Below are 9,335 nucleotides of genomic sequence, written 5' to 3'. Positions count from 1 at the left end.
TGTCTGGGAGTAGAGGATATGTTATGTGGTGAACCATTCACCTCTATGTCTGGGAGTAGAGGATATGTTATGTGGTGAACCATTCACCTCTATGTCTGGGAGTAGAGGATATGTTATGTGGTGAACCATTCACCTCTATGTCTGAGAGTAGAGGATATGTTAGTATGTTATGTGGTGAACCATTCACCTCTATGTCTGGGAGTAGAGGATATGTTATGTGGTGAACCATTCACCTCTATGTCTGGGAGTAGAGGATATGTTATGTAGTGAACCATTCACCTCTATGTCTGGGAGTAGAGGATATGTTATGTAGTGAACCATTCACCTCTATGTCTGGGAGTAGAGGATATGTTATGTAGTGAACCATTCACCTCTATCATGTCTGGGAGTAGAGGATATGTTATGTAGTGAACCATTCACCTCTATGTCTGGGAGTAGAGGATATGTTATGTAGTGAACCATTCACCTCTATGTCTGGGAGTAGAGGATATGTTATGTAGTGAACCATTCACCTCTATGTCTGGGAGTAGAGGATATGTTATGTGGTGAACCATTCACCTCTATGTCTGAGAGTAGAGGATATGTTATGTGGTGAACCATTCACCTCTATGTCTGGGAGTAGAGGATATGTTATGTAGTGAACCATTCACCTCTATGTCTGGGAGTAGAGGATATGTTATGTAGTGAACCATTCACCTCTATGTCTGGGAGTAGAGGATATGTTATGTAGTGAACCATTCACCTCTATGTCTGGGAGTAGAGGATATGTTATGTGGTGAACCATTCACCTCTATCATGTCTGAGAGTAGAGGATATGTTATGTAGTGAACCATTCACCTCTATCATGTCTGAGAGTAGAGGATATGTTATGTAGTGAACCATTCACCTCTATCATGTCTGAGAGTAGAGGATATGTTATGTAGTGAACCATTCACCTCTATCATGTCTGAGAGTAGAGGATATGTTATGTAGTGAACCATTCACCTCTATGTCTGGGAGTAGAGGATATGTTATGTAGTGAACCATTCACCTCTATCATGTCTGAGAGTAGAGGATATGTTATGTAGTGAACCATTCACCTCTATGATGTCTGGGAGTAGAGGATATGTTATGTAGTGAACCATTCACCTCTATCATGTCTGGGAGTAGAGGATATGTTATGTAGTGAACCATTCACCTCTATGTCTGGGAGTAGAGGATATGTTATGTAGTGAACCATTCACCTCTATCATGTCTGAGAGTAGAGGATATGTTATGTAGTGAACCATTCACCTCTATCATGTCTGAGAGTAGAGGATATGTTATGTAGTGAACCATTCTGGGAGTAGGGAGTCCAGTGTTACGCACATCACCTGAACCCAGGTTGCACATAGAAAGCATCAGTAGAGTTAGAAGTCATTGTTGTCACACACTCTGGTTTGTTATATTTACCTGCCTAGTCTCCCTAATAACAGGTCACAACAGTGTGAACTAACTTTGAAAAGTTGATGGCGTGTGTCCATTTGAAGTGGTTGTTGTAGCGTTCCATTCCAGTTGTACTTGAAGTGACTGTCTTTGAATGACAAACACACACATTAATGCTCTGAAAATAATTGTGTTTTGTTGTTTAATCTCATTTATCCCTAACCTATGACTGTATCACACACACACACGTAGGCCTCTTTAGTGTTCCTATTGGTGGAGAGGTTCTAGAGCAGACACCACTGTGGTATAGACATTCTGTATATTTCCTGTTATTTGAAGGCCCAGTTTAGTTGTGATGTGAAGATCTTGTATTGGCAGGATGTCTGCACTCTGTCTGTGTTGTGCAGTCTTCCTCTGTCTCCTTTGCAGCACCCTGGCTGAGAAAGGTGAGTGGTGTTTATTTGAGTTTTCTATTGGGAGGTGGACATCCTTTTGAGTTCATGGAAAGGGGTGTTTTTTTATTCAACATTTCATCTAGTCAATTTTACATTTAAAATATATTATGTTCAGTCGACTCCTGATAAGCGCACTTTGAATAAGTACAATACAGTTTTCCAGTCTCATTTCAATTACGTGATTTTCAATAGCTTGCTCCTGATAACTGCATATCTGGCACAACAGTCCCAAGCCATTGCCTTTTTCAGGAGTCCACTGTAATCTAGAGTCCACTGTAATCTAGAGTCCACTGTAATCTAGAGTCCACTGTAATCTAGAGTCCACTGTAATCTAGAGTCCACTGTAATCTAGAGTCCACTGTAATCTAGAGTCCACTGTAATCTAGAGTCCACTGTAATCTAGAGTCCACTGTAATCTAGAGTTGCAATATCATAGATATACAGATGCTGTTTTCAAGTCATTTACTTTTCAAGCATAATATTCAAATGAGAGTAGTAGATGGTTCCTTGTATTCATAATCCATTTCCAAAAATAGACCCAGACTTGACTTGTGAAACTAGTTTTGGGTAGTAAAGATCTCCTTAATTGGTTGGTATTGGCTTCTCCTTAAAGCAAAAGATCTGACACATATGTTGTGTGTGTTTTTCTTCCATTCTCCCATCTGCTCATGAAAGGGAGCAAGGGACTGCTGCTCCGAAAGCAGGAGGGAGACACTATGACCATCCACTGCAGCACCTCTCTGCCAGACCAAGAAAACCTGAGTGTGTACATGCGCCTAACAAAAGAGATTCTAGTCCTCTACTTTCACCAGGAAACAGAAAAATTAACCCTCCACGAGAGGTTCAAACTCAGATTGACGACTAACGGAAGACTCAACAAAATGGACATCACCATCACAAACCTGACCATAGAAGACTCTGGGGCCTACTGGTGTGTGTACAGTGTTTATAAGAAAAACAAGATTGAGAAGACTGAGGGGAAGGAGCTGTTTTGCTGGTGGTGAATGGTGAGTGTCTCAGCCAGTCCTGATTCGTTCCTAACCTTCCATTTGGCACTTACTGCACCCTTCAATGTTCAACTTCTTTGTGGTCATATGCTCAAGCACAGTGAAATGCTTAACTTGCAAGCCTTACCCTACAGTGCAGCATTCAATATCAAAATAGGATAACTAATAAGCAATTAAATAGAAAACAACATGAGAAGTAAGATAAGGAGCTGGATAAATGGATATGAATGGTAATCAGTAAACCATGAACAGCAGTGTAGTGGTAGTGATACATCTAATACAAAGGGGAAGTAGTTATGAACCATTCAACAGTCTTATGGTCAGGGGACAGAAGCTGTTTAGGAGCCTGTTGGTCTGAGCCTTTATGGACCGGTACCGTCTGCCGGACGGCAATTTTTCTGGCCTTTCACAGCCTGGCATGTATGTCCTGGATACAGATCTGTACGTTGGAAGCTGCTCCACTGGTTATACCTATCACGATCCTACAGATCTGCAAATATTGAATGGTAATGGGGTCAAGAGGAGGGTTAGGGAACGATTCAGGACCATTGTCTTAATGTGATCTCTGAGCAGCGCAGTCTCATAGGAACTAATCCTAATTTGAGCTACCAGGCTGTAACTTCTAAACAAGTTCAGACTGGTCAGTTTGTTGAGTTGTATTGGACTGAACTGAATTAAAACGTGTGCTACCCTGGTGTGTTGCTGTGCCACAGATGTGGAGTGTGACCAGAATGACGCGTCCTCAGGGCTAGGAATGTCCTGGTATCTAGTCCTGGTCTCAGCTGTCACTGCTGGCTCTGTGCTTCTCCTGAGTCTGCTCATCCTCTTCATCTGGGTCATCCCCAGGGTAAGTACTACAGTAAAGTGTGTGTGTGCCCACATAAAAAATACTGCAGTTTACTATAGAATACTGCAGTAGTGACTATAGAATTCTGTAGTAAACTGTAGTATACAGTACAATACTATACACTGTAGTATCCCTCAATCATGTGTTGTACTTAATGTTGTAGTATACTGCAGTATTATCTGAAAAAAATCGGAGTAAATTCTACAGTATTGTCCCCAAAAACACTACAGTCTGCAAAAACACTAGACTTTAACGATAGTAAATACTACAGTATTTAATTTGCACAACCCCTAACCATTCCCCTCCCCATATCCACATTTGTGCTAGGTTAGTTCAGAGCTTCTGCTTTTTTCTATATCTTCTCAGACCCCTGTCCTACCTACCTACCTACAGGTTATGGAAAATGTTCTCTTTTAGTATTTCTCCAGTAGGTTTCCTCAAGGAAAAAGCCTCCACTTCTATTTGAAAGATAATAAAACTAAAATACTATAGTAAATACTACAATAATGTCCACAACAAAATACTATAGTAACCCTGCCCTATTACGCCGCAAAACAGTAAGTACTACAGTATACAATCGGCAAGCACACTGCCGCAGTCATCCCCCTCTTCAAAGGGGGAGACACCCTGGACCCAAACTGCTATAGACCTATATCCATCCTGCAGTAAATACTACAGTAAATACTACACACTGCAAAAACACTTAATTAAATACGTATATAATACAGTTAATTTACATCATACAATACATCATTAATTTACATCATTATTTTTACTATAGTTAACTGTAAATACTAGAGTATAATACAGTAAATACTACTTTAGTACGCAAAAACACTACTGTAAATACTACAGTATATTACAGTCCGCAAAACCAGTAAATACTATAGTATAAAATACAGTTTTATTTTACTACAGTATTCATACTATAGTTAACTGTAAATACTACAGTAAATACTACTTTAGTCCACAAAAACACTATAGTGAATACCACAGTATTTATATCATAGTATACTGTAGTATTTTTTTTTGTGTGTGTATGTGTGTGTGTGTGTGTGTGTGTAGGTGTTTAAGCTTGTGAATCTGTGTGTAGGTGTTTAAGCTTGTGAATCTGTGTGTAGGTGTTTAAACTTGTGAATCTGTGTGTAGGTGTTTGAGTGTGTGTGTGTCGGGTGGCAAGATTGCCACCTCAGCACTGTCTCCACTGACCTGTCTTTGGTAGGAAAATGCACAGTTTTTAACTTCAGCCTTTTGCTTTGACTCATATATGTAGACCTGATGTAATCTGTTGGGGAAGTTCTATTATCGGTACTGTCACAACATATTTGACAGGATATGGCTCCTTATACAAGAGATGTTCAGTGGTATTGTTTGATTTCATCTACATTGATCGTATTTCATGAGTTCTGAACTGCTTCTGGGGTCTTGCGCAAATTCTGCCCCTGCATATTCCGTCTCATATTCCGTGTGTGTGTGTGTGTGTGTGTGTGTGTGTGTGTGTGTGTGTGTGTGTGTGTGTGTGTGTGTGTGTGTGTGTGTGTGTGTGTGTGTGTACAGTATACATGTACATTTTTGACATTTGCAATGTGTTGATGATAATGTTAGTTCAATTAATTTCAATTCCATACAAAAGTTTTACTGAAACACAAGACCACTTCTGACCCCCCTTCTAAAGACACGGCGACAGGAAGCCTAGAGGTTAAGAGCGTTGAGCCAGTAACAGAAAAGGTGCTGGTTAGAATCCCCGAGCAGACTTGGTGAAAAATGTGTTGCTGTGCTCTTGAGCAAGGCGCTTAACCTCTAATTGCTCCTGTAAGTCGCTCTGGATAAGAGTGTCAGTTAAATGTTAATAACATAGCGTACTAATAGTACCTTTTCTGACCAAGATCTCTTGTCTTCCCAGTTAAAGGCATGGCGTGCAACGATCAGACCAACACAGGGCAAGAGTAGCGTGTCTATGAAGACATGCGCACCACCATCAGACGTGCACACCCCCTCAGATGGGTTATTAGTGATGTTGCACGGCAGCCATCTTTACTTTTGGCACCAACCTAAGACAGGTTGCTACGGGTGTTGCACAGCAGCCATCTTTACTTTGGGCACGACCTTCGGACAGCTTGTTACTGATGATGCACGGCAGCCATCTTTAATTTGGGTCCAAATGGAAGCCCATGTCAGCTGACTAGGAGACAATTATGTAAACATACTGTAATACATGATGTCAACGAAGGACTTTGAAAGATATATTCTCAGGTTGTGTTAAGTAGCAAGGGCTTGCATCAAGGATTTACTCTTATGTCAGTCATTCAACCTCAAGGTAAGATACCTATGTACTGTAGCTACTTAAGTACACAGCATTGTATGTGACTGACATCACACATTGTAAATGGTTGTTCATACAGAGGTTTGTTATAGTCCTTGACCCTGACGTAGCAGGTAGAATTTGAGTCTTGTAATTACAACCACAATTTAACTTGAAAATAGCACTGATTGCTGTGCATGGAATTTCATTGTCTTTAGCTGTACATTCTATTTTCTTTATAGATTGACAATATATGTTTTAACAACTTTTAAATGTTGAATTGATTCTCTATTGTATATATTTTTTAACATATTTGATGGCATTGGGCCTATGCCTATTTTTCAGTTGCCAGGCAACTTTTACTGCTACTTTATTGTAATATTTTGCATTCTTTAGTTCCTGTACTGATCATGTTGTTCCTGTAATGATAGTCTATTTTTTATAATAAATGAGTCATAAGATTAACAGTTCCGTTTCTGTGGTCATTGTGGCATCTCATGTTTTTCACAACAGTTTTGTGATGTTTGCATTTTAAGAACCCACGTCAGCAGGGCTCGTCTCTCTAAAGGAAAACGAGTGTATTTTTTTATATTTGCTGGACAGGCTGGGTTTGGTCGGTCCTGCTGTCACCTTACAGCCCTTACTGTATGGCCCACTAACTAGCTGGGATCCAATCACAGGTCTACCGCTTTACTGAATACTGTGTTTCCCTTCCATTTACTCCCCACTGTCTCTCTCATTAAATCACCTGCTGTCACTAACTTACAATCCCTTACTGTCTCTCTCATGGCCCACTAACTAGCTGGGATTTACCAATCACAGGTCTACCGCTTTTTACTGAATACTGTGTTCCCCTTCCATTTACTGTATTGCCCACTAACTAGCTGGGATCCAATCTACTGTGTTCCCCTTCCATTTACTCCTGTCTCATTGTATTGCCCACTAACTAGCTGGGATCCAACCTGTCTCTCTCATTAAATCACCTGCTGTCACCTTACAGCCCTTACTGTATTGTATAGCTGCCCACTAACTAGCTGGGATCCAATCTGGGTCTACAGGTCTACCGCTTTACTGAATACTGTGTTCCCTTCCATTTACACCTGTCTCTCTCATTAAATCACACAAATATGAAAAGGAGTGGAAACACACTCTCCTTAAAAAAAACAGTATTCTGAAAGCCGTAATGACTATCCGTTAATAAGTCCACCTACTGACTCATTAACACAAGAGTTATACTGCATTCCGATTACACTAATGTGTGTTAATGCAGAATCATTTTCCAGTGGAGTGTCATTCTACAACAACTTAATAGCTGTGTTCAGGGTTTCCAATAGAGCAGTGGTCCTCAACCCCTGGTCTGTGGACCACCACTGTTCCCTGAGATGTTAGTGATTGGTCCCTCAGATGGTTGGCTGACACAAATTAAGTTTGATCTAGTTTGTGTTAATCAAAGCATTTTTGGATGGGGAGAGGAGTCTCTGCTCAGTCTCTGAGGCAAAAAGGTTCAGAATCGTTACATCTAGAGATTCGTTATATCTAAAGCCTTGCAAGACAGTCTTTCCATGAGTCAAAAGGCAAGGGCCTAAATGTCACACTGTTTGTCACTAAAGCATGCACAACACCAGACCACAGTGGAGGTGCATGTTGTTTTCAGTGTACACATCACTTACGTGTGGTGAAAGTTTGGTTAAAGCTGTGACTTTCTTCTCCCGCTGTGGACCCGGGTATTTTTATATGGTGCAGCAAGTGTACAGTGTATGTACAGAGGTGTGTCTTTGTGTGATGGTAGTGGGGTGTGTGTGTGTCTTTGTGGGATGGTAGTGGTGTGTGCATGTGTGCATGGAGATGGCTTAGAGATGGCATAGAGACGAGACTAAGACTTCCTGTCTTTGTGCACGTGTGTTGGTGCATCGTGTGGTCGAAACTGCAAGCAGAGAGGAAGTCAAGACCCCCGTTTACAGGAATACAACATGGGTTACGCTTACTTACCCACACAACCATGATGTTGACTAGCTTGATTAAAGGTCAATAGTCATAACCTTCACCACAAACTGGCCAAGTACATTTTAACTCAGTCCCTGCTGATGTTTACAGTGATTTCAATCCATCATATTTCTCAGGACATTTTCACATACTTCAATTTCTGAAAAAACAAACATACTTTATGTTATGTGTTACACTCACAGCCAGTCATTTCCTGTTTAGCTGTAACATTGCTGATTCTGAAGTATGGGCCTGTACGTCAATTCAAAATAAGTTCCATATGACTTCAATCATTTTCTGACTGCACTCCTTTAACGTGAACGAAACTTTCCATGTTTGCCCATAGAGTAAGGGCTCAGAAAGTGACTTTTTGGACCTGAATGCCAAAACATTAAAAGTTGACCCATTTTGCATTCCCACACCCTACCATGAGACATCCATGTCTTCATCACCGAACGGTTGAGTTTGACATCATTTGAAAGCTTACGAACAGGCTTGTCAAACTGTAAAGAAATGGGTCTACTTTGAGCACCTCTATCATGAATGTTTTGGCATTCAGGTCCAAACTGTCCCATTCTGACCACTTCCACCATGGAACATGTATGAAACGTTGTGTTCAAAGGGGTGCAGACAGAAAGTGATTGAAATCATATGGAACGACCCAGAAGACATTCTCAGGAGGACAAAACACGGGTGTGCGAGATACTGTGAAATAACAATGTGTGTACTGTGAAAGTGCTTTGTCGAGAGATTGTGTGACAGCACTCACAACATTACACCTACTTTCTTGTGATGTCTCATAGAACCTTAACCCTGGACGGATGGAAGAAAAGTCCCAAAGATTCCTCAATGTAAAGAACTTTACATTATTATTACACTGTAGTTGTCCTCCAATGAGTCAAGATGACCTTCAATGATTCCTTCCGATATCTGGTCTGGGTCTCAACATGGCCATTATGTAACGTTTTTCTCCTTGTCCTGTCCATTGGCTCTCTTAGGGTCCACATTGAATTGGCACATATAGAATGAATAGCTTGGCTGACAACACTAGTCAGATGATGTGTCAGTCTGACACTGAAAGGGGAAGGCTGAGCTGAACTACTGAACAAAAATATAAACGCAACATATAAAGTGTTGGTCCTGTTTTCATGACCTGAAATAAAAAGGAGTATATCTGTCTGTAGCAAAGCCCTTTTGTGGGGAAAACTCATTCTGATTGGCTGTGCCTGGCTCCCCAGTGGGTGGGCCTGTGCCCTCCCATGCCCACTCATGGCTGCACCCCTGCCCAGTCATGTGAAATCCATAGATTAGGGCTTTATTTAAATTGACTGATTTAC

The 9,335-nt window shown here is 40.9% G+C and overlaps 2 long non-coding RNA genes and 1 pseudogene across 2 annotated transcripts; 2 read left to right on the top strand and 1 right to left on the bottom strand.

The window, feature by feature from the left end:
- Positions 1–259: 259 nt before the first annotated feature.
- LOC127929680 (uncharacterized) lies at positions 260–1,309 on the bottom strand. The gene is made up of 3 exons (XR_008135775.1): positions 1,224–1,309; positions 789–1,079; positions 260–420 (listed from the first exon to the last, which is right to left on the bottom strand). It is a non-coding gene; the product is annotated as an uncharacterized LOC127929680 (long non-coding RNA).
- A 437-nt stretch (positions 1,310–1,746) lies between these two features.
- On the top strand, positions 1,747–6,482 carry LOC127929668 (uncharacterized). The gene is made up of 4 exons (XR_008135729.1): positions 1,747–1,850; positions 2,535–2,866; positions 3,580–3,713; positions 5,617–6,482. It is a non-coding gene; the product is annotated as an uncharacterized LOC127929668 (long non-coding RNA).
- Positions 4,115–4,167, top strand: LOC127929686 (uncharacterized; annotated as a pseudogene).
- Positions 6,483–9,335: the final 2,853 nt, after the last annotated feature.

The sequence above is a fragment of the Oncorhynchus keta genome, unplaced genomic scaffold, assembly GCF_023373465.1.
Source record: "Oncorhynchus keta strain PuntledgeMale-10-30-2019 unplaced genomic scaffold, Oket_V2 Un_scaffold_9739_pilon_pilon, whole genome shotgun sequence".
NCBI lineage: Eukaryota > Metazoa > Chordata > Actinopteri > Salmoniformes > Salmonidae > Oncorhynchus > Oncorhynchus keta.
This window is presented reverse-complemented; position numbering and strand designations above follow the sequence as displayed.